The sequence below is a fragment of the Canis lupus genome, chromosome 11 (genome assembly GCF_003254725.2).
Source record: "Canis lupus dingo isolate Sandy chromosome 11, ASM325472v2, whole genome shotgun sequence".
Taxonomy (NCBI): domain Eukaryota; kingdom Metazoa; phylum Chordata; class Mammalia; order Carnivora; family Canidae; genus Canis; species Canis lupus.
The window spans coordinates 10,116,684-10,140,749 of NC_064253.1; the positions used below are offsets into that span (position 1 = coordinate 10,116,684).

Below are 24,066 nucleotides of genomic sequence, written 5' to 3' on the forward strand. Positions count from 1 at the left end.
GAATCAATGGACATTGTGCATCAAGTGGATGGCATAAGAAATATAACAGCAGTTCTTGTGAGAGAAGTCTATTAATGAATGGCTGGAACATCAGGTAGAGTTAATAAAGATAGTGTCAAATAAAACCAGGCCTCAAGGAATGGCGGAATTTTGAGATGCAGAAGACAAAAGCTCTGAAAGTGTACCAGGAAAGGGAAAGGCAGGCAAGAAAGAAAAATTTTGTCAGTGAGTTTGATGGAGGTGAATGTAGAAGTGAAATGAGACCATATCATACGGCTGTGATGGCCAGAAACAAGCAATTGTTACCACAGAAATATAAGGAAAGAATCCACAATCTTAAGCAATGGAGTAACATTAACCAAGGTAAACTGGAGGAGGAAAAATCCAGGGGCTACAATAGGGTCTGGCAGGAGTAGAAATAGAAAAACAAAACAAACAAAAAAAAAGTAAAGTGACAGTGGCAATCCTCTAAACATGAAATAATAATAACTGCCTGAATCAGAAATGATGACAGTGAAGTGAGTAAGGCTAGAAAGGAAAAACCAAGTATATCATACTTGAGAACCATACTTGATAGGGGAAATTACAGGAATACTTCAAAGATGACTGAAACTCTGGAATGAGTGGACCAGGTCATTGTTGGCTCAAGTCAGAGAATTCAGAATGCCAGGAAGGATGTTTTGAAAAAAATATGAGGGTAAGCTCAGTTTTGGGCTTACTGAATTTGAAAAAATGGTAAGATATATTAGGAGAAATGCCATGGTAGCTGATTTGGATAGCCACATAACTGAAGAAAGGAAGAGAGATCATGATTAAGATTCAGCCATGAACAGCAGAAGAAAGAACAATGGTGGCCTGCATGATGGCCAGGATGATAAATTTAAACCTGAAAATTGTGTGTTAGTTACATTAAGTTGAAAAAAAATGCTCCTAATAACATCACAATGGACTGCATGTTTGTGTTCTGTTGAAATTCACGTGTTGAAATGTTCACCTTCAACATGAGGATACCTAAATGTAGGCTTTGGGGGAGGTGGTTGGTTTTTGATGAGGTCATGAGGGTGGTACCTTCATGATGGAGTTAGCAATTTTCTTAAAGGAGGAGACCACAGATCTCTCTAGAAGCACTCCCTGAGGATAGGCCACGTGAGCACACAGAGAGAAGACAGTTGTCTACAAGCCATGAAGCCACTCCAGTCAGGCAATGTTAGTACCGTGACCTTGGATTTCCTACTTTCCAGAATTGTGAGAAATACACACATGTTGTTTTAGCCATCCACTCTAAGGTATTTTGTTATAGCAGTCTGTACTGATGAAAATAAGCACTTCCTTTCAAGTGCAGTCTGAATCTTTCCCACCTCTTTTTCTCATTTTTTTGAAGAATCCTTCTACTTGATTAATGTTATTTCTAGAAAAAACATTCCTTTGCTTAGGTCCTAAGGATGTACATTTTTTGTCTTACCCAAACAAATAAAATAAACCAAAAACTAACAAAAAACCTAAGCAAGATTTAGTACATAACTTTGCAAAATAGTATTCTGAAAATTTTTACATTTGTGTAGTTTTTGCTATACATAAAAAGAGTTTTTCCCCCTTTCACTCCTTACTTCTTTTCAGAGCAGCCGCATTTTTGCTCTTGGATAATATCTGGGTTTCCCTAGAATCTGAAAACAGTATTTGATGTTCTGGGATGCTCCAGCATGGCTACAAAACTTCAAGGGAGAAGGAAATGATTCAACTACAGAGAGAAAGGAAGTATGTTTCAAGAGTGGTAGAGAATTAATAAGGTTCTTGGAAAAGCAGATACCTTCAAAAAAATTCCTTCACTGCACCAGAGAACAGAGAGTGCCTGGGAGGGAGTGCCTCTGTGCTCCCTGCAGTCCTAGCACATTGCCCCTCACCCTTGGGAGCCATGGCCGAGGACCAGCAGTCTGGCTTGGAGGTAAGGAAGCAGGCATTCGGATGGATGGGGCTGCTTGTTTTGGGAGAGATTAACTCAGCTTGATCACCAGTGACCATGATGGACTGAACAACAGAAGTTCTTCCCCTCAATTTCCTGCATCACTTAGCTCCAAGGTTTGTGTGGTGGAAGGTGCCCTGGCAAACTACAAACACTGGGTGTTCTGCCAAATGTGATGAGAGGGATGTGTGCTGGGTTAAATGTGAGCTTGCAAAGTAAGCAAGAAGTTAACAGAATGGTCCCAGTTCTCTCACAGTGGCACACCTTGCTCATAGTGACTTGAAATGAAGATGGGACAGTATGAGACGAACCAGACTGTCTAGCATCTTGCTTTTCAGAGATTTCCAGACTTGATACTTAAGTTTAAGTATTATTTTATAACAGATTATTTTCCTGAAGATGTAAAGAGTAAACAGCTTTTTATATGTGTGAGGAATGTACCTATTATGATGTAAACCTTCAAAACTCATTATTTTACTGTAATGTCACCTTACAGCTGCCAGTCACAGTACTGATACCTACTAAAACACTAAAACTATCATTCTCATATTTTTGATACTAATTCAAATCATAGCTTGTAATTATTGAAATATAAAAGACACAGAAGTACACAGAAATGCAAAGGAAACCAGATCTATGTAACAAATCTATGCTGAAGTACTGTGCAGCTGTCCTGTGAAACTACACTGAAGCAACCCCTATATTCACCTTTCATTTGTTCACTAACTGGCATCCTCTTCTAGAGAACATTTAAAGATGCAGAGTATGGCAGGCTCCCTTTGCGTTATAAAAGGATGAATTAATGTATTCAGCTCAGTTTTCTTCTCTTCCTGACTTCATGTGAAAATATGCCATTTGATATTTAATACTTATTTAAAATACTAAGTTTGTGTCTATTTTGCTTCCATCTCTTAAACATTCACCAAATTATAGTTGCAAAACATTACATATTTATTATATAGATATGGTCAAATAAGCCAGTCTATGAGGAAATTTGTGTTTTAACTACAGGTGAAGCATATTAGGAACCACAGATTATTTGAGGTAAGTATTTATTTTATTGTTAACTACTCAGATCTAAAAAAATTTTGTCTACCTATTTTCAACTCCTGTCTCATTTTTTTTCTTTGCAGTGGAGCAAGCAAAGTTTATCAAACCATTTTTCTATATGACAGCCAATACCCTAGTTTTCTTTTTCTAAAATTTGTGTTAATAAGACTGTGATTGTTAATATAACAAAAATTCTATCCCTTTGTGTTCTCATGGTACCTTTATGTCATACACACTGTCCTTATATATCTAATAATCATACTAGAGCATATGGCTGCAAAGGGACTCCCAAAGCACAGACAATTCTTTTTGAATAAAAATTACACATTGTTAAGTAATTTTAATTACAGCAGGTCTCAACCCACACACATAAGTAATCCCACTCACTAGTGGATAGAGGTAGTTAAATTTTCAGAGGCAAGTGAATAATAGCTATTAGCATTTCTTCATTGTGAAAGATACATATCGCATATTAAAAACTGACAAATGTGGTAACAGGATTGAGATAAAAGAACTATAAGGGAAAAGAAATCTATTCTCTGACCCTCAGACACCAGATTTGTTGTACTTCCACTGTATTTTCCAAATATTCTTATCAAGACTGTAGATCATGAACTATGGGGTGGAATATGAATCTTCTATTGCTTTTTAGGCATCTACTGCATACTACATTGATACTAATAAGCATTCCTTTCGGATGGCCAAATATAGATATTGTGCCAAGGTTACATTACTTAATTGGTGGAAAATAAAAAATAATTCCTGAACATCTGCTCTTCTTAAAGGAGCATGCATAATGAGTCTATGAGAGACAAGAGTTGGATTGAGTAAAGCATGATTTTAGTAATTTTATGTTTTTAAAGATTATAACAACTTTATTCTTGGCTATAATTATTATATATTTCTTTTTGGAAGTAATGCACATTTTAGATGTCAAAGAAATGACTTTCTTTGATTTTCCTCACTTTATTTTGTGGCTATTTAAGGAAGATAAATGATCCTTGGATCACTGCTGTTCAGCACATCTGGGGAAGCAGATAGTTACAAAGTCCTAGGGAATTGACCAGGTGCAAATCCAAAGGGGTAATAATACATTTTTGCCCAAGAGTGCTGAAGAGGCAACAATAAAAATTTAAAAGTAATGCATTTAAATGAAAATAAGTTTATTAATTTTATGAGATAGTTCTTCTCAGGGGTGGAGGAATAATTTTAAAATGCTTTCATACAGTGCCTTTCCCTGTCACATATCCTGGTAAGGTTTTCTCCTTCATCCTAATATTCCTTCAGTAAGTAGTAAAGCCAAAATTCACTCAAACAGAATTCCTGAATGATTTTTTTCTGTTTTGTTTCTCTCCTGATTTATCCTTCCTGCATGTCTATTATGTCTCATATGATTTCACACCTTTTCTCTGTCTCTTCTCTCTCTCTCTCTCTCTCTCTCTCTCTCACACACACACACACACACACACACACAGAGTCCTTCAATTGTTTGTGTATCAGGTACAAATCTTTAAATTTATAAACATAGGTGTATAAAAACACTCATATTTATTTGTTTTTCCTAATAATTATGCTCTGTTTTTCTGGGAAAAGCATCTAAATTCTGGTAGCCTACTTAAAGCCAGAACTGGGATAGGGACATATCACATATCACATATTTTCCTTACCTGAGCTTTACACCTGTCTTCCCTATTTCTGAGCCCCTAAAGAAGAAACCAGAAATATCACATACCGCTCTTTGAAATGGATAGTAATGTAACTAATTTTACAAAAACTCCATTATCTTGATGCCAAAATCAAGCAAACAGCAAAAACACCTCACAACAAAACAAAAATACCAAAACAAACAACCAGCAACTTTGTTGGCCAATTTTACCTGTGAATTTTTATGCGGGAATCCTAAATATTTGCAAACTGAATAAAAAAATACACAAAAAAATAGTGAGTAAATCATTACTACATCTAATTTAATCAGAGGAATATAATAGCTATCTTAATCTTGAGCAATCCTTTAAGTAATTCACCAAACTGAACCGTAAAAAATCAGAAGTCAAATGACCTTATTAATAAATGCATAGGAATGTTGGTGAAAGTTTAATGATTCACGATTTAAGAGAAAAATCTCAGTGAATAAGGAATAAATTTAACTTTTTAACCAATAAAAAAATCTGTCAAAAAATCATATCTACATATATTGGTGATGTGTCAAAAGACAACTTTTAAAAGTTAGAAGCAAGACTATGCCTGCTATTATTGTTCTCTTTACCATGATATTACAAAATTCAGGTAATGCAACAAAACAAAGTACGAGAGAGACTGAGACCGATTTCAAGATGAGAATAGAAGCAAAAGTGCAGTTGTCCACTAAATGTGCAATGTAATCATAAAAAAAAATCCAGGAGAACCTACAAATTATCACAGCTTATAAGTGATAACTGTATAAGTGTCTGAAAGTTGACTACCCAAAAATCCATCTTTCCCTATAACCTGGTAAGAAACATTTAGGAATAGATGTTTTTAAAATTATTATAATAAAAAACCTATAGATAACTGGAAATAAAACTAACAAAAATCATAAAAAGAATTACTTAAAATGTACAGAATATTATGGAAGGACATCAGGGAATATGTAAAATGTGGAAATACACTATCTTAATGGATAGGAAAACTGTACAATGAAGATGACAATATTCATAAAATATATCCCATTAATATCTGAATTGGCTTTCTCATAAAATTTAAAAAGCATTCTTCAAATTCATAAAGCTGAAATAATGAGAATGAAGGAAGGCATCTCCTAGCAGACATCGATTCTTATAAAGTTTTATTTAAACTAAATGGCAGGGCAGCCTGGGTGGCTCAGCGGTTTAATGCCACCTTCGGCCTGGGGTGTGATCCTAGAGACCCGGGATCGAGTCCCACATCAGGCTCCCTGCATAGAGCCTGCTTCTCCCTCTTCCTGTGTGTGTCTCTGCCTCTCTCTCTCTCTCTCTCATGAATAAATAAAACATTTAAAAAAATAAAATAAATGACATTAGCATACAGATGAACAAATATACCAAAGGACAAAAAAAAAAAAAAAGCCTACAGAGATATATATTCATACTTAGAAATTCTGTATAGCAAAGCTAGCATTACTGATAGTAAATAATGCAAGGGAAGCTGGAAATAATACAACTGAACCATTATTTTAATCCATAAAAACAATCTAACTGTGTTACAATTGTAAAACAAGAAAGCAAAGGGGGTAGGCAAAAAGGAGTTGACTCAGAAAGTTTGGCAACCAACGTTTTCACTGGATGCCATCAGACTAGAGACAAAGAGAACCACTCGTGAGCTCTGTAGTCTAGATGGTAAATTTGTATCTCATAGGGGTAAGAGCTAGCATTTCTTAGTTACTTTACATGTATACCAGGATTGTACAAATTACAGGTATTTAGAGTCGGTTTATCATAAAAGATAAAGAGGCTACAAAAAAGCAAAAGGAAGTAGAAGGAGGGTAGGATGACTTCTGAGGTGAATTAAGAGTCAGAGATGTCAGTATGAACTCACGTCTGTTATATGTGCATGAGAAAACATTATAAAAGCAGAACTGAAGGGGACGCCCAGGTGGCTCAGTGGTAAACATCTGCCTTCAGCTCAGGTCATGATCCCGAAGTCCTGGGATCAAGTCCTACATCAGGCTCCCCGCAGGGAGCCTATTTCTCCTTCTGCTTGTGTCTGCCTCTTTCTCTGTGTCTCTCATGAAAAAATAAATTATATATTTAAAAACTCTTAAAAAAAAAAAAGCAAAAGTGAGGGGCTCTTAAAAATATCTACCCATTTCTTCTGAAAAAGTGCCAATTCCCAATTACTTCTAAAAGAGAAAGACACACACACACAAATAATAAAATAAAAATAAATAAAATAAAAATAAAAGAGAAAAAATAAATAAAAGAGAAAAACACTGGGACACTTTCACAGATATGAAAACTAAGCACACACAACAACTAAATTTAATCTGGGATCCTAAACTGAATCTTAAAACAGAGAAAAGAGAGTAGCAGAAACATTGATGGAATCTCAATAAAGTCTGTAGTTTAGTTGATAGCATTGTACCACTGTTAATTTCTCAGTTTTAAAGAACATAGCATAATTATACAAAGTGCTAGTCTTAAGGGAAATTGGGTAAAGGGTACACTGGAACTTTCTGTGCTATCTTTGCAAATTAACCTGAAATTTAAAACTAGTCCAAATCAAACAGTTTAACAAAACAACTTAATTTCAGTGTTATTTGATCCTTGCTCCTTGGTTCCTTTAAAAATAAGCCATACACAGGGGCACCTAGGCAGCACACTTGGTTAAGTGTCTGCCTTCAGCTCAGGTCATGATCTTGGGAGTCCTGGGATCAAGCCCAAGTTCCACTTCTCCCTATGCCTGCCTCCTTTGTGCTTGATATCAAATAAATAAATAAATTTTTTTAAATAAGCCACACACATTAAATGATACAAAATGTGAATTTTGCTTTATCTAAGAAATTTATGTAGAAACAAAATATCAGCAAATACATTTACTTATTCAAAAATAAATTATGTAAAATATGACCTCCTTATGTAACTTAATTTCCCATCAAGTGAAAATTGTGTACCTGGGCTGCAAAATTAATTGCATGCTATATTTACAAGGGAGGTTTTAAAACGACAACTTAATGTTCTATTTTTTTTCTAAATAACTAAAATATTACTGGGGCTAACCAAAAGATCTCTTTGTATAAAGAAATAGAAATGAAGGCCGTCAGTATTACAGTAGTCATTTCTTTAGCAATTTTCTCTTTCTTATGTTCATTAATGTACTTTCATTTTGAGAGATGTGTATGAAACAAGATTTGAATAGGATTTTTTTTAAATAATTGAGACAAGAAGTACACAGCTAATGCAGAGCAACTAAGAATCAAAAGTGACTTCTATTTGGTTTGTTTACATTCTTTCATGTGAATTATGTATGCGTGTATGTGTGTGTGCATGTGCTGGGACTGCATAATAATTATGCACATTCCAAGAGTAGTCTGTGAGGAGATATGGGAAAGACATAATTTGGGATTTTAATTGGTTCTCAGCCTCTATAAGCCACATAAGACCTGAATTTCATATTAATTTCCTCTAATTCAGTCAAGACTCTCTTCTGTTTTGCAGTGCTTGAAATATCCATCATGTAATCATATTTTCCCAATACTTATTACAATGGAACCCCTGTCCTTTAGAACAGTCACTCACAAAGTTTAGCATGCATTAAAGTCACCTAGAGGGCTTGTTAAATCCATTTGCCAGACCTCACCTTCAGAATTCCTGATCTAGTAGGGCTGAGGTGGAGCCCAAGTATTTGCATTTCTAAGTCCCTAGCTGATAATGATGCCAGTGGCAAGAGATGCACACAATTCTTATTTTATCTGTCACATGTTTTTGCTTCCAGTAATAACTGTAGGTATTTTAAGCTTCTCTTTCTCTCTCCTAATATCCCAAATAACCAATGTAGCAAGAAAGAATTATAAGATGGATGTGAAACTTAATAAAAGAAACCCCATTTAAAATGAAGTTGGGAGGGCGGAAGAGGGAGTTCTATAATGTACCACAACTCGTTGTCAATTGCAGACCCCAACAGAGACACCGAGCATTTCCAAAAGGAAGAAACCTACTACAAAAGGAAGGAAGGAATTTCTGGCCCAGCAGGGAGCCCAGTCAATAAGAAAATACCACAACTCAGCCAATGAGAGTCCATTGCCATCCTGAACTCACACTCCCCTTCTGACTTCCCAACTTCATCCTTTTCTCTATAAAGTAAGATTCCTCTTTTTTAGCCTTCAAGTTTGCCTATCGTTTGCCACAGCTTGCATATTTTGAGTTGTAATTCTGCTATTCCTGAATAAACCTATCATGCCGGTAAAGCAATTGGTTGTTTTATTTTTAAGGTGAACAGGTACTTCTACATAATGTGTGTAATATGAATCAATATGTAGAATACAAATAGACTTGCCAAGAAAGAGCTGATATGTTTACAAAAGTCACTTTATTTTCCAGGAATTCTTAATCCAAATTAACTAACATTTGACTATACAGCTGTTTATCTCTAGAACAACCCTACATATTTCAAATCATTATATACCTGTCTGAGCAGAGTATAAATCAGAGAGCTCCTGAGACAGAAAGAGGTTCCTCATATATATTGTTCTCCATCCTGGTGAACAATGAGAAATATCTGTTAGTCAACAATCTCAAAATATCTCCATAGACATTGCTTTCTCACTAGTGTATTAAGTAGCTTTAATCAGAGTAGCTTAATAAAGGAAATCTGCCATATGTAGTTTTGTATTTATATTTCTAAACTACAGGTAGATCTGCCTATGAATCAGTATCACAATCCTGCTAGAGTTTCTTAAAAATCATTATTATTTTTACTATATTTAGTGGTCTAGTAGCATGGATAAAGTCAGCACATCATTACAACAACCAGAATTACATAAAAATATTTTGTTGTTGTTGTTGTTGTTTAATGTTTTCTAAAAGCCTTTTTGTTTTTTAAAGGATAGTTTTAGGTTTACAAGAAAATTGTGAGATACCATCCCTACACATGCATATTCTCCCTCATTTGCAACATCACTTAACCAGAATGGTGTATTTTTTCACCAAAGATAAACCTACACTGAGATTTCATCACCACCCAATATCCATAATTTAGTGATTACTGTAGGTGCTATACATTCTTTGGATTTGGGCAAATGAATAATATATATGCATCACACATAATACATACATAATGATGTATTTTCAATGACCTAAAAAATATTTTTATAACTGTAACATTCCACTCGCTGATAGGTCACGACACAAAAAGCCACAAATATATATCAAAACATAGGATTTCTAATAATTCCATAGAGGAGGAAAAAAATGTTTTCTTCTACCATTCTAGGCTCTTGGCTGAGACTGCCCTGTAATAAAAAGACAGATTAACAGGAGAAAAACAAACACAAGTTTAATAACATGTATACCTCCTGTATACATGGAAGCTATTCTGGAACACTGAATAGTTCCCCTAAATGATCACAGCCATCACTTTAAATATCATCTCCAGCTAAAGACAAAAGAAATGTTGGTTAGGGAAGGGAGGCCAGCTATGGGAGTTTACCAGGTAAAACACAGTAAACAAGAATATTGTTTTTATATAGATTTAAGTTGGTAAGTATTGATAAGAGTTTTAGTCATCGTTTGGAAATTTATTCAACACCTCTTCTTTGTACAGAGAGGAAGACACCCTAACAGATTGAGATTTTCTTTATAAATGTTAAGTGTCTTTTACAAATGGGTTAATTTCTACCCAGGACCTTATTTCTGCTCCTCTGTAATTCCTTCTAAGGCCTGATGGAAATTACCAAAACCTACATAGAAAAGTCCTCCTCTAACAAAATACAGGTGTTTCTACTTGCCGATTCCCTTAAAAAGCGTATATACTTTTTATTTGCAAATGATTATGAACTCATTGGAAGTTACAAGCATAAAATACTATTTCAGATATGCACTAAGTCTTATAAATAGCTCTTTCTAAAATTTATTATTAATAGTAGCAATCATTTTATTATCCTGTTAGTGCACTGACCTTTTGTTTTTTTTTTAATTTATTTGTTATTGGTGCTCATTTTGCCAACATGTAGAATAACACCCAGTGCTCATCCCATCAAGTGCCCCCCTCAGTGCCCGTCACCCAGTCACACACACACACACACACCCGCCCACCTCCCCCTCCACTACCCCTAGTTCGTTTCCCAGAGTTAGGAGTCTCTCATGTTCTGTCTCCCCTTCTGATATTCCCACACATTTCTTCTCCCTTCCCTTATATTCCCTTTCACTATTATTTATATTCCCCAAATGAATGAGAACATACACTGTTTGTCCTTCTCCGATTGACTTACTTCACTCAGCATAATACCCTCCAGTTCCATCCACGTCGAAGCAAATGGTGGGTATTTGCCGTTTCTAATGCACCACTCTGGAAAACTGACCTTTTATTTTGGCTTGGTTTTTTGAAGAATCCTTCATTTTATTTGTATTTTCTGTGTATTGGTAAGTTTATAACCTTACATAAAGCTTCTCAGAGGGCAGCCCGGGTGGCTTAATGGTTTAGCGCCGCCTTCAGCCCAGGGCCTGATCCTGGAGACCCAGGATAGAGTTCCATGTAAGGCTCCCTGCATGGGGCCTGCTTCTCCCTCTGCCTGTGTCTGTGCCTCCCTCTCTCTCCCTGTGTCTCTCATGAATAAATAAATAAAATCTTAAAAAAAAAAATAAAGCTTCTCAGAGATGGTGTTTACTGATAATCCATGTCCAAATTTTTTAGATACTATCTTAAAAATCTTCTTTTAACCTATAATATCTTAAAATCTCCTTATACCTTTTCAACAAATTTAAGAAGACTGTATTATAATTCCCATTTTGTGGATGAGGAAAAGAGCTAAAAAATATTATTTGCCTCAAGTCACATGACTAGTAAACATCATTAATATATTGAACTCAGGTACACATTGGTTATACTCACTGTGCAAATAAATAAAGGAAAATAAGTTTGGAAAAAATGTTTTATTTTCTACCAAGAAACAAAAATACAGCAATTAACTTGTAACTGTAATCTCAAGTTTGGTTTACTTTCTCTTAAAGAAGCAACATTTAGTTTCCCTAAATTCCTTGAGTCGAGATAGCAAGAGAAATTCCTCCCAGAAAGGCAAAGGGGATAGGTGTATCCTATCTTTGGCTTTCTCTTCTGTTTACCTTATAATCTCAACTACATATCAACTGTTATCTTCTTTTGTTTAATGGTAACTTATGACTTTCTATTCTTCAGAAATTCAGCAATTTCTGAATATACGAGCTTTGCCTAAAGGAAGTGACTCTGATTAGATCCTGATTCTGTCACTGGTTCTACTGTGTCTCATTTGACTGGTAGGTTAGTGTTGCTTTCAGTTTAGTTAGTTCCCATGTGGGATTACACATTTAACTTACTCAAATCTTAGAATGCCATTTGCTAAATTAAGTAGAAAATAACACTTTGCAGTTCCTTAGTTGTCTTAAGAAACTGACATTAAACATTCTTGGAGACAGAATTTGTTCATTGTCAATCAAAAATCTTCTTCCTGCCTTCACAGTGTTCCTTCCTTCAAATCTTCCTTCCTTCATCTTTATCTTCCTAAGCAAAACTGAGGTACATTCATTCAGCTGACAGGCATAACCTAGGTTTGACCCTGTTAATCTATACTCTCATGAAAAACAGAGAATGGAGAAGACAGAGAAAATTTCCCTCTTTCACATATTCCTAATGGTTCTGAGGTCCAAAAATACGTTTTATTCAAAAGCCTGAGTCCAGAAGCCATTGCTGATTACATCATTACAGCATCATCCATTTATTTGCTGTTTTTTCCCTGATTGACTTAAAATCCTGTTTCTAGAAATTTTTGTTCTTTTCTTGACAATTTTGTTCCTGATGGTTGTTCTCCTAAAACAAGGCAAGTTCCACTACAGTAGGCTGTCTCTGTTTCCTAGGCCTTGAGTTATCTGGGACAAACTAATTATAATTGGATCATTTAGCATTTAGAAACCTACCTACCTCTTCTTACTTTTTCCTCCTGCCGTTCCAGAGTCTGTATAAAACAGGCTATAATGAGACTAGTATTGCCTTGGAAGAACTCAGAAGATTAAATTCCAATTGAATCAAATGTTAGTTACTTTTGCTTTCTAAGCAATATTTCCAAAGAGGAAATGAGAGGGAATAAATCCAGGGCTTGGTAAAATTAAACGCCAAACAACAGAAGGCAGGAAGGCTCAACTTATTCCTGATGATAAATGGCGGCAGCATCAAACTGCTATTGATCAAGAATGGAGAGTTCTTTGGTGAACAGAAGCCCAGGAAAGAAAAAAGGAAGAATACAATTAATTCAAAAAAAGTACCATTTAGCTATTCCCCTCCTTCATCATTCATCCTCTCTTCAGGTGAGCTCCTTCTCACCTTTATCTTTTCTTATTTTCTATGTTCCATGCTTTAAATTTTCAGATAATAGGTCTGAAGGCAGAAGAGCAGATTGAGCTGTCAAGAGAGGAAGGAGAAATTTGCTAAAATGATCAGCTAATGAGTGACAGGATGAGAAGTGCAAAAGAAACCAACTTTCCTTCTGAGCTTCTTGTATTCCATCTCAGTTCTTCCCACTAAGAAGTTTTACCTGCTGTTCTCCAGCCAAGGAACCCTGAACCTTAAGAGATCATGACTCCAAGCATATTGTCCAAAAGATTAATTTGTTTCTTTAATATCTACAGAAAGTTTTTTTTTTACTTATAAATGCTTTCTCCAGAATCAATAAATATGACACATGTGTTTTAAATAAATGCAAACCAAATACAACATGTTTTCATAGCTTAAAAAGTTCCCACTGGTAAATAAATAAAACCATAATTCAAAACTCAGCTTGCCACTGTGGAAGGGCTCTAGGGACAGGAATCTATAAAGGCTGAAAAGAGAAAAGACCCTTTCAGAAGGCTAGAACATGACTTTCTGAGGTTCAGAAATTCTCATGACTATTTGGAAGTAGGAACTCCATCTTTAGAGCCAGAGGGATGATTATCAGAGACCTAAAATGTTTCTTATCCTCAGGCATATTGTCCTGGCTTACAATATTATTGGAATTCTATAAATAGATATTGGTAAATAATATTACAGAGATAAATCACCAAATATATGCTTAAACTGTCCTGAGCGATGCATGAAATTTCTCCAAAATTAATCTACAGTGCTGTCTCAATGCTCTATAACATTTTGGGTGATTAAGTCATATTTACACTGTAGCCTACATTTCAAGTTACAGATCCATTCCTAAGAGTGGGATCAATGGAGAAAAGCAAGCATGACAATGAATACCTGAGAGATCTGGGAAAGGGTACGCCACCAAAGTTAAGGGGGAAAAAAAGGCAAAGAATTTTCAGGGAATGACTTACTTCCCAAGATGATTAAGAGTAAGATTTAAACCCAAACATGAGGGATCCCTGGGTGGCGCAGCAGTTTGGCGCCTGCCTTTGGCCCAGGGTGCGATCCTGATCCAGGAGATCAAATCCCATGTCAGGCTCCCTGCATGGAGCCTGCTCCTCCTCCCTGTGTCTCTGCCTCTCTCTCTCTTTCTCTGTGACTATCATGAATAAATAAATAAAATCTTTAAAAAATAAAAAATAAATAAACCTAAACATGATTATAATCCACAATTGTTTAATTATGCCAGAAATGAACAAAAGTAAAAACAAACCAAAACAAAACAAAAACAAAAACAAACACCTATCTGATTAAAAAAAATTAAATATCTGATACTTTGAGCTAATCTATTTGGGATATTAAAAGTTCTATATTAAGGGATCCCTGGGTGGCTCAACGGTTTAGCGCCTGCCTTTGGCCCAGGGCTCAATCCTGGGGTCCCAGGATGGAGTCCCACATCAGCTCCCGGCATGGAGCCTGCTTCTCCCTCTGCCTGTGTCGCTGCCTGCCTCTCTCTCTCTCTCTCTCTCTATCATGAATGAATAAATAAAATCTTAAATAAAATAAAATAAAATCTCTGTATTATTATAAGTTCTTTTCCTTCCTGCTGCATTACTATGGAACAATTCCAAAAATATAAAATAGTCAACTATAAAATGAGGATCCTATTTTCATTCTGAATTATATAATAGAGCAACAAAAGGCAATGAACCCTGCCAATGGATCTGCATAGTGATCTCACATTCACTCCTCAACAGAAGTGGCTTGTTTATTTTATAAAAGAAATGTTTTATTATAATCTATATTTATCACATCATCAATAGCTGGTAAAGATTTACCCTAATATTATTTTACATTCTAAAAAGACTACAAGCTACTTTTGTAGGCTAACTGAAATTTGTTATCTTGAATGACATTCATAGGGGATATAATACTGAAAATTTTTAAAGATACTATCTATCCCCCAGAAAAGCATGGGGCCAACTTGAAAGCATGAGCAATTCACTGATCATTTAAAGTCTTCAAGTTAGGGGATCCCTGGGTGGCTCAGCGATTTAGCGCCTGCCTTTGGCCCAGGGCACGATCCTGGAGACCCGGGATTGAGTCCCACGTCGGGCTCCCGGCATGGAGCCTACTTCTCCCTCCTCCTGTTGTCTGCCTCTCTCTCTCTCTCTCTCTCTCTCTCTCTGTCTATCATAAATAAATAAGTAAATCTTAAAAAAATAATAAAAATAAAGTCTTCAAGTTAAAATTAGTAAGCTCTCAAACAAAAACTATTTGCAGCTCTAAGATCAAATGTTATATGAAATTTATGCAGCACGAAAGCAGACTTGAGGAACAAAGGCATTGTCCATCTTGAAGACATTCCCAGTTTTACATTAAAATCACAGAGGTTGGGCTGCCCGGGTGGCTCAGTGGTTTAGCGCCGCCTTCAACCCAGGGCGTGATCCTGAAGATCTGGGATCGAGTCCCACTTCGGGCTCCCTGCAAGGAGCCTGCTTCTCCTTCTGCCTGCGTCTCTGCCTCTCTCTCTCTCTGTGTGTGTCTCTCATGAATAAATAAATAAAGTCTTTAAAAAAAATCACAGAGGTTATGCTTTTCCCTGTGTTGTATTTTGAGTTTACTGTCAAAAAACCCTTAGATAATTTATCTACCCAGATTCCTCTGTAGCCTTTCCTTTCATTGGAACCTTTCATGCATAATACATTTTAATACTGGTGTTGCACAGAGAGATACAGCAACTATACATATAAGCATTGAATAAACATGCCTAAGACAAACCAAATTTGTGCAATGTGAAAACTATTACAACTAAGCTGCATTGCTATCCTTTCCAATTATAGTAATCTAACATAGCCAAGAACCAGGTTTTCCTCCATTTCTAAAGTGATGTGTATGTCAGCCCCAAATCAGTTGATGAAGATCACCGTTTTGGTCTAATCCCATTTAGTTTTTCCTTTTCTTTTTGTTTTTTTAACCTGACTCTATTTATATTTAATAATTATTGGGTGTTCTTCTGCTATAAAAAACCTAAAGTCATTCTTTCTGTGGTGTCATACTATTATTTATCTCTCCTATTCAGTATAATTTGTCCCTCAATCTTCCAAAAAAGGGTCTAGATATATTTTTCTAGATTTGTGTTATCCGAAACGGTGTTACATAGCTGTCTTATGCAGATCAGTTTCTGATATCTTAGCTATGGAAGGCTGCAAGCTACACTCTCTTATCATGGACATCTTGCATGAAAGATTCTGAGAAAATTATAATTAAGAAGAAACAAAACTGTTATATAAATAAGTTTATCTCAAATTTATCTAATTACAAAACATTTTTTTTCTGTGACACACATAAAAATCTTAGTAAAAGACACAGTGATTGAAATCTACTATCCTAGATTCTCATCTTTTGAGCAACTGCAACTCTGGACTACCAGCCTCTTATCTGCAAACTATTTAAAAGACATATCATTAACAAGAAGGTAGTATTCAAGGGTAATACTCCTAATTATAGACACAGAGAAGACTGTGTTTTTAATTCCTTCATATACAATAATCACAGACCCCAGTGATGCAAGATACCAATAGCCAAAAAGCCACCTTCCACCAGTATATACAAGTCAATGAAAGCCTTTTAATTCTTTGCTTAATTTTTTTTTAATAATTTTTTTTTTATGATAGTCACACAGAGAGAGAGAGGGAGGCAGAGACACAGGCAGAGGGAGAAGCAGGCTCCATGCACCGGGAGCCCGACGTGGGATTCGATCCCGGGTCTCCAGGATCGTGCCCTGGGCCAAAGGCAGGCGCCAAACCGCTGCACCACCCAGGGATCCCAATTCTTTGCTTATTTTAATTCCTCACTTATTTCCTACTGCCAACTTTTCACTGTTGTTGCTGCTACTCACCTTAAGATTTTCTATATAAAAATAGAAGAAATTATATAAAACAAATAGAGTATAATGAAAGCTAATCAATAGAATTGGACGACCTCAACTCAATGACAGAGTTTGAGCAAATAAGCTATGTAATAGCAAATAATATTTTTTTAAATAATAAGTACATTTAAGGTAGAGAAATCCAGATCTAGACAAACAGCTCCTTGAAATTTGCCCCTTATATAGAGAGAGCTAGCTAAAGATTAGTAAGGATAAAACTATGTACTGTCACTGGTTTGTATAAATATTTGTATAAATATATAGAGGTATATATTTATACATGTTATTATACATGTATATGTAGAACAAATGGTAACAAATAGATGGCATTGTTTATAACTTCAAAAGAGACACAAACCAAAGCACAAAACAGAACTATGAAAATAAATCTTCAGAGGTCCTTAGATAATATAACTGGAAGATTCAGGTTGAGAGGGTATGCACATAATTAATTTGTGGACGAGACCACTGTAAGAAAAAAATACAAAAGTAAGTTTAAGACCAGCATAGGGTAGACATATAGACCAAAAAAATAGAATTGAGAGTTTATAATAAAAATAAACCTATACATCTATGACCAGTTGACTTTTGACAAGAGCACCAAGTCTGTTCAATGGAGGAAAGAACAGTTTTTTCAACTAATGGTGCTGGCACAACTGGATTTCCACATTCCAAAGAATGAAACTAGACTTCTACCTTATACCATATTCAAAAGTCAATCCAGAATGAATCAGTGACCTAAATAAACCATAAAACTCTTAGAATAAAACAAAAGGATTCATCTTCATTACTATGGATTTGACAATGGATTCTTAGGATACTAAGGCATGACCAACTGAAGAAAAAATAGGCAAATTTGATTTCATCCAAAGTTAAAAAAGGATTTTGTACATCAAAGGACATTATCAAGAAAGTAAAAAGAGGCATTTGAGGTGGCTCAGTCAGTTAAACGTTCAACTCTTGGCTTTGGCTCAGTCATGATTTCATGGATTGTGAGATCCAGCACCTTATGGAGCTCCTTACTCAGTGGGGAGTCAACTTGAAAGATTATCTCCCTCTGCCCCTCCCTTCGATCATGTTTTCTCTCTCTGTCTCTGACTCTCCCTCTCAAAATAAATAAATAAATCTCTAAAAAAGTAAAAAATACAACCAACAGAATGGGGAAAATATTTTTACATCATGCATCTGATAAGGGTTTAACATCCAAAACGTAAAGAAGCTCTAAACCTCAACAACAAAACTCCATGTAAAATGGAGTAAGAGACCTGAACAGACCAAAGAAGACCTACAAACTGCCAATAAGCACATGAAAAGGTTCTCAACCCTATTAGTCATGAGAAAAATGCAGATCAAAACCACAAGGAGATACCAGTTCACATCTATAAGGAGGGTTACAGTATTGATATTCAAAATTTCAATTTGAATTGATTTCAAAAATATTGAAAATAACAAGTGTTGGCTAGGATATGGAAATGTGGAACTCTCATACATTGCTTGTTGGAATGTAAAATGGTGCAACCACTGCGGAAAATAGTTTGATGGTTCCTTGTAAAGCCAAACGTTGGTATATGATGCAATAATTTTACTTCTAGATGTAAACCCAAAAGAATTGAAAACATGGACTGAAAGACATTTATATGTTCAAAGTTCATTTCAGCTTTATTCACACTAGCTAAATACAAGGATCCTTCAACAGATGAATGGATAAACTGTGTTAATTCTATACAATGGAATATTATTCAGCCACAAAAAGGAATGGAACCTGATACATGCTACAACATGGATGAATTGTGAAAACTTGCTAAGTAAAGTAAGTATGACACAAAAAGACAAATATTGTTTGGTTGTATTTACGCAAAATACAAATAATTTAATTGGAAAATTTAAAAAGACAGAAAATAGATTAGAGGTTATCAGGGCCAGGGGTGAGGAGGCAATGGGGAGTTATTGCTTCATGGTATTTCATTACTCCCAACAAATATTCTGAATGATTACAGAATTTTTTTTTGGATGATGATAAACTTCTGGGAACAGAGAGAAATAATGGTTACACAACCCTGTGAATATAGTTCATGCCTTTGATTTGTCCACTAAAAACTAGGTAAAATGGCTAATGTTATGTTAACACTTTAAAACTAAATATAATTAATAAAGATTTGAATTTCAGTTAAGACTACACCTGGATAAAAGATAAACAAAATTCTATTTTTAAAAAAAAGAAGAAGAGGAAGAGGGAAGAAGGCCCATCCCCTGCTCTTCCTTCTAGGGATCACTGAATTGCATCTCATAGATATTTACTTCTGTGCTTACAATGAACAATATATATGAACAATAAGAACAACATATAATTTTTACAAAATCCCTCAAGGAACTAAGTACAGGAGTAAATATTTGTTTACAATAAATAAAAAATTACAACTTTCAAAGCTGGCAAATACCACACAAATCCACACACATATAATTTATATTAATTGACTGCTTGATACACTTCTATGCTTTTCCTATTTCATTTCAATCTTTATTCTTTGAAAGTCTCTTCATAAGATAATGATTTACAAGCCACTGTCTACTGAAGGAAGAGAAAGATGATTTAGATGATTTAGTATTTCTTCTAGCATAACTTGTACTGGAAAGTCAGCCATGTGGTGAGAGATTTCATTCTGCAGGAGCCTCAGTGTCACTTGTGGGAATCTTTCTTATCCTCCAGTCATTGTGGTTTCCTTTTGCTCATCATCAACTGAACCCTCCTGTCATGCAGGAGTAAATGCATGTCCTATGGGCCATGTTCATTATCCCAAGGGACTTAATTTGTATCTCAGACAAATTCTGAGCATCCTTAGTACATTTTCACATGGGCTTCTTTGCCATACCTCAGTGGACATTTCAGGCTCTGAAAAGTCTCAGGATCTCCCATCAGTAAACAGATTTCATAAAAACACTGAATGTGTGCTCTCTCTCTCTCTCTCTCTGTGTGTGTGTGTGACTATCATAAATAAATAAAAAATATTAAAAAAAAAAAACACTTAGTCTAGAATTTTTTACACTTTAGCCACCTAAGATGTACCCTCACAATTTTTCCATTTCTATATATCACTCCTGCTATTATTCACTTACCATTTATTTTCCTATTTTTTACTTAGTCACAGACTTCAGTCTGGCCTAATTCTTTCTATAAAACTGCATGTTTGAATGGTGCCATATTTTTTTGTCCAATGGATATTAAAATATACTTATATCTCAGAAAAAAAGAAGGAAAAAAGGAATCCATCTAGGTCCTGCTAAAACTGCCTCATGCCCTGTGCACCACTGCAGAAGATGCTGAAACAGAATAACTTATAGGGGCTGGAGAAGACTTGTATTAGGGGAGTCAATGATACAGGAATAAGAAATCCCTTAAGTGATGGAAACTATGTGGAAATCTTGTTATTTTCCAAGGCCAAAGTAATTACCTTTTTATTAAAGTCAAGTGGTGAAAAGAGCTATGCGTGCAATGGTTTTCTTTTTTTCTCTACAAGTGATTTTTTTCTTAACAAAAATAATGCTGTCCATTAGATTATAGAAACATTTTGTGTGCTCAGGAGTCATTTTAATCAAGTGAAAAATAAAAGAGTAAAATTAAGTAATTAAGAAAGTAAGTAAGGGAGCCAGGACCAGAGTTAATGAGGACCAGAAAACATACCTTGTCTGGTCACTTTCTCCATGAATCTGCTGAAATTTTACCTCTTATTTCCTTAGTCTCTCCAGGTAGAAATAACCACTTTGTACTTCACCAACTGCCCTGCCTACATAGGCTTTTATGCACTGTTTCCTACCCCTTTCTCCACATTCTGTAAGCTCCTAGGAGCACAGAAGCAGCCTTATTCCCACAGACATCCCTGGCCCCTGGTATCACACTAAGTACATGGGAGGTGTTTCATGTTGTTAAATAAATGGCCAAATGGTATATATAAAAAGACACCTAGAAATAAATCATCTGAATACTCATCATTAATAATACTTAATAAAACAGACAGCATTTCTAAAATTAAAGCACTCATGATAAGAACTGAAAGAATACAGATTTAAGAGGAAGATTGGAAACATTTTTGTTAACTTCTGTAACAGAACTCATTGACCTATATTTAAATGAGACAAGTGTTGCCACACCCAACTATTATAAATATGGTTTTAGGATTTTCTAGCCATCAGTCTGACAGACATAATTGTTTGCGTTTATATGTCTGGAAAACATTTGGAGAAGAGGGAAGCAGAGATTTCAAAGTAGCTAAAGCAAAGACAGTCTGACAAGAGCAAGGGCAAGATTCTATTAGGACAGAATTTCACTTGTGGGCAGCAGGATTTAACCATATGAGTACATGCAGAAGCAGGACAGCTGAACCCTCGTGTAATCAACCCAAAAGTCTGAAAAGATAAGGCTTAGCTGCATCTCAACAAAATTTAAATTTTTATAGATTATTTTAATACAACCATGACTAAAAAGTTTCTTTGAGATTAGATGGCAAAGTATTAATATGATGAAGATGTATTAAAATGTTTAGGAGAGGGGCACCCGGTTGGCTCAGTGGTTGAGTGTCTGCCTTTGGCTCAGGGTGTGATCCCTGTTCCAGGGATCGAGTCCCACATCAGACTCCCTGTGAAGAACCTACTTATCCCTCTGCCTGTGTCTCTGCCTCTCCCTCTATGTCTCTTATGAATAAATAAATAAAATCTTAATAAATAAATAAATAAATAAATAAATAAATAATAAATAAATAAAATTTTAAAAATAAAACCTTCCGAAGGATCACTTCTAAGCATTATATTATTTTACTGGGCAATGTCAGATTTCAAAACTCTTGAAATAGGGGCTATTGACTTTTAAATTGTACATAATTGCATTATAATTTGCATGATTATTTTAATATAATTTACATTAAAATTCTTATAATTTACATTCTGTCTCTGTCTTTCTCTCTTCCATTAAAGTTAATTATGCACCTTAATTCACAGCAAATTACTACCGTTAGTCCATTTCTGAATTTAATTATTTGGTATATTTTACCTATTTCCCACTCCCATTCCTTACCTCCCTAAAATAGTAAACTATTCCAATGTGTTTGATGTGTATGCTTCTTTTCTATATGGTCTCATAGATTGAATGGTTTCTGTTATCTTTTTAACTCACAAAAACGATGCTATAAAGCTAGTTTTTGCTTTCCTATAAGGCATGTTGTTTTCAACATGTGTGTTTATTTAATCCATTGTCTAATATGTCTGTGTAGTATTCCACAGTGTACACCTACCAGACGCATCCATCCATCATGAAGTTATGAATGCCCAGACCGTCTATAGCTTGTTGATATCACAAGCAACACTGCACTAATCAATCTGTGTGTGTTTCCTTATAGACTTTGTGGTATGGGTCTAGGACTGGAATTGCCGGCTCAAAGAGCCTATAAATATTTAATTTTACCAAATACTGCTTCAGTGCTTTCAAGGAGCTCTGCAGCAATTTTTATCCCCACAACAAAATATGAGGATTCCTGTAGTTCACATTCTGCCAAATATGTGGCGTTATCCAGGCTCATAATGTATCTAAAATGATATCTCTTGATATAATTTTCATTTTTCTATTCCAGTGGCAAAGCAATGGATTACCTTGTTCCTGGCAAAATGGAGCTGAGGCCATGAGCAGATACACTAGCTCAGTGAACCTGGATGCTCTCTCCCATCTGACTATGGTGCTATTGGCCATTGGCATGTTCTTCACCACCTGGTTCTTCTTTTGAGAGGCTATCCCCACCAAGTACACTCGGGATCTCTACAAAGGCCTTCCCATCTCCCTGGTGGTGTTGCTCTATATGGGCTTTGTATTTCCCTTTTTGCTGTTCTGGGTCAGCACCTACATAATATCTCCCAAAGTTCCAACCAGGTGGCCTCACTGAATCTCTACTTTTGTAAACTAATTTCTCCTCTATTGATGGAAGTGTCTCTCCCACCTGCTGCTCACAATAAAGGCAGATGTATGAAAAAAATTTTTAATTCTTCTATTTACCAATGACTATGAACCTCTCCTTATAAGATTATTGACTTTTTAAGTCTTTTTCTGTAAGTTCTGGGTCCAATTGTTGCAATCTTATGTTGAGATATTTCTCTTTTTCTTATTGATTTATACTAATCTCTTGTCTAGTAAAACATACACAAACAGACACAAATACACAAACAGAAACAGTTGTATACAAATCACTTGGGGACTTCGATAAAATACATATTCTGATCCACTAGGTCTGAGGTGAGTCCCAAGAGTCTGCATATTCCAGATCCCACCACTATGATGACAATGATGATGCCTGTCCAAGAATCACACTTGAAATGGCAAGGGTTAAGACTATATTTGACTACTTGTTAACCTTTATTCTTTCACTTATATTTTATAGAAAATTCATCATGTTTCTCAAAAGTATCCAACTGGGGATCCCTGGGTGGCGCAGCGGTTTGGCGCCTGCCTTTGGCCCAGGGCACGATCCTGGAGACCCGGGATCGAATCCCATGTCGGGCTCCCGGTGCATGGAGCCTGTTTCTCTCTCTGCCTGTGTCTCTGCCTCTCTCTCTCTGTGTGACTATCATAAATAAATAAAAAATTAAAAAAAAAAAAAGTATCCAACTGGAGGTTTCAATGGAATTGATCAAAGTAACTAATATTAAAAATTAGAGGTCTTAAAAATATATTATCATTGATTAAAGGCTAACAATGTCCACTTATCTAGATCATTTTCTACCTTATTACCTTCATAATTTTTCCATAGATTTCTTGTGTAGTCGTGGTTAAGCTAAGTCCTAAATACATTGTAGTTTTTGTGAATTTTCTACAGTGTCTTATTTATAGTTGGTTATAACCGGTTTAGAGAGGGATGCTACTTATCATGTTTGTATTTTACCTGAAAACTTTGTAGAAAACTTATTAGTCCAAATACTTAATACTTTATTGATCGTGATTTATTGTGATCATTGTTGTTTTAGGTACATAACCTCTAAATTTGCCCCAAATCACAATTTCATCTTTTCTCTTTGAATTCTCAATACTTATTTTCCTCTCAGAGCACTGACCAAGACA

The 24,066-nt window shown here is 35.5% G+C and overlaps 1 pseudogene; it reads left to right on the top strand.

Annotated features, from left to right (window-relative positions):
• Window positions 1-1,000: 1,000 nt before the first annotated feature.
• Window positions 1,001-22,964, top strand: LOC112650173 (transmembrane protein 258-like; annotated as a pseudogene).
• The last annotated feature ends 1,102 nt before the right edge of the window (window positions 22,965-24,066 follow it).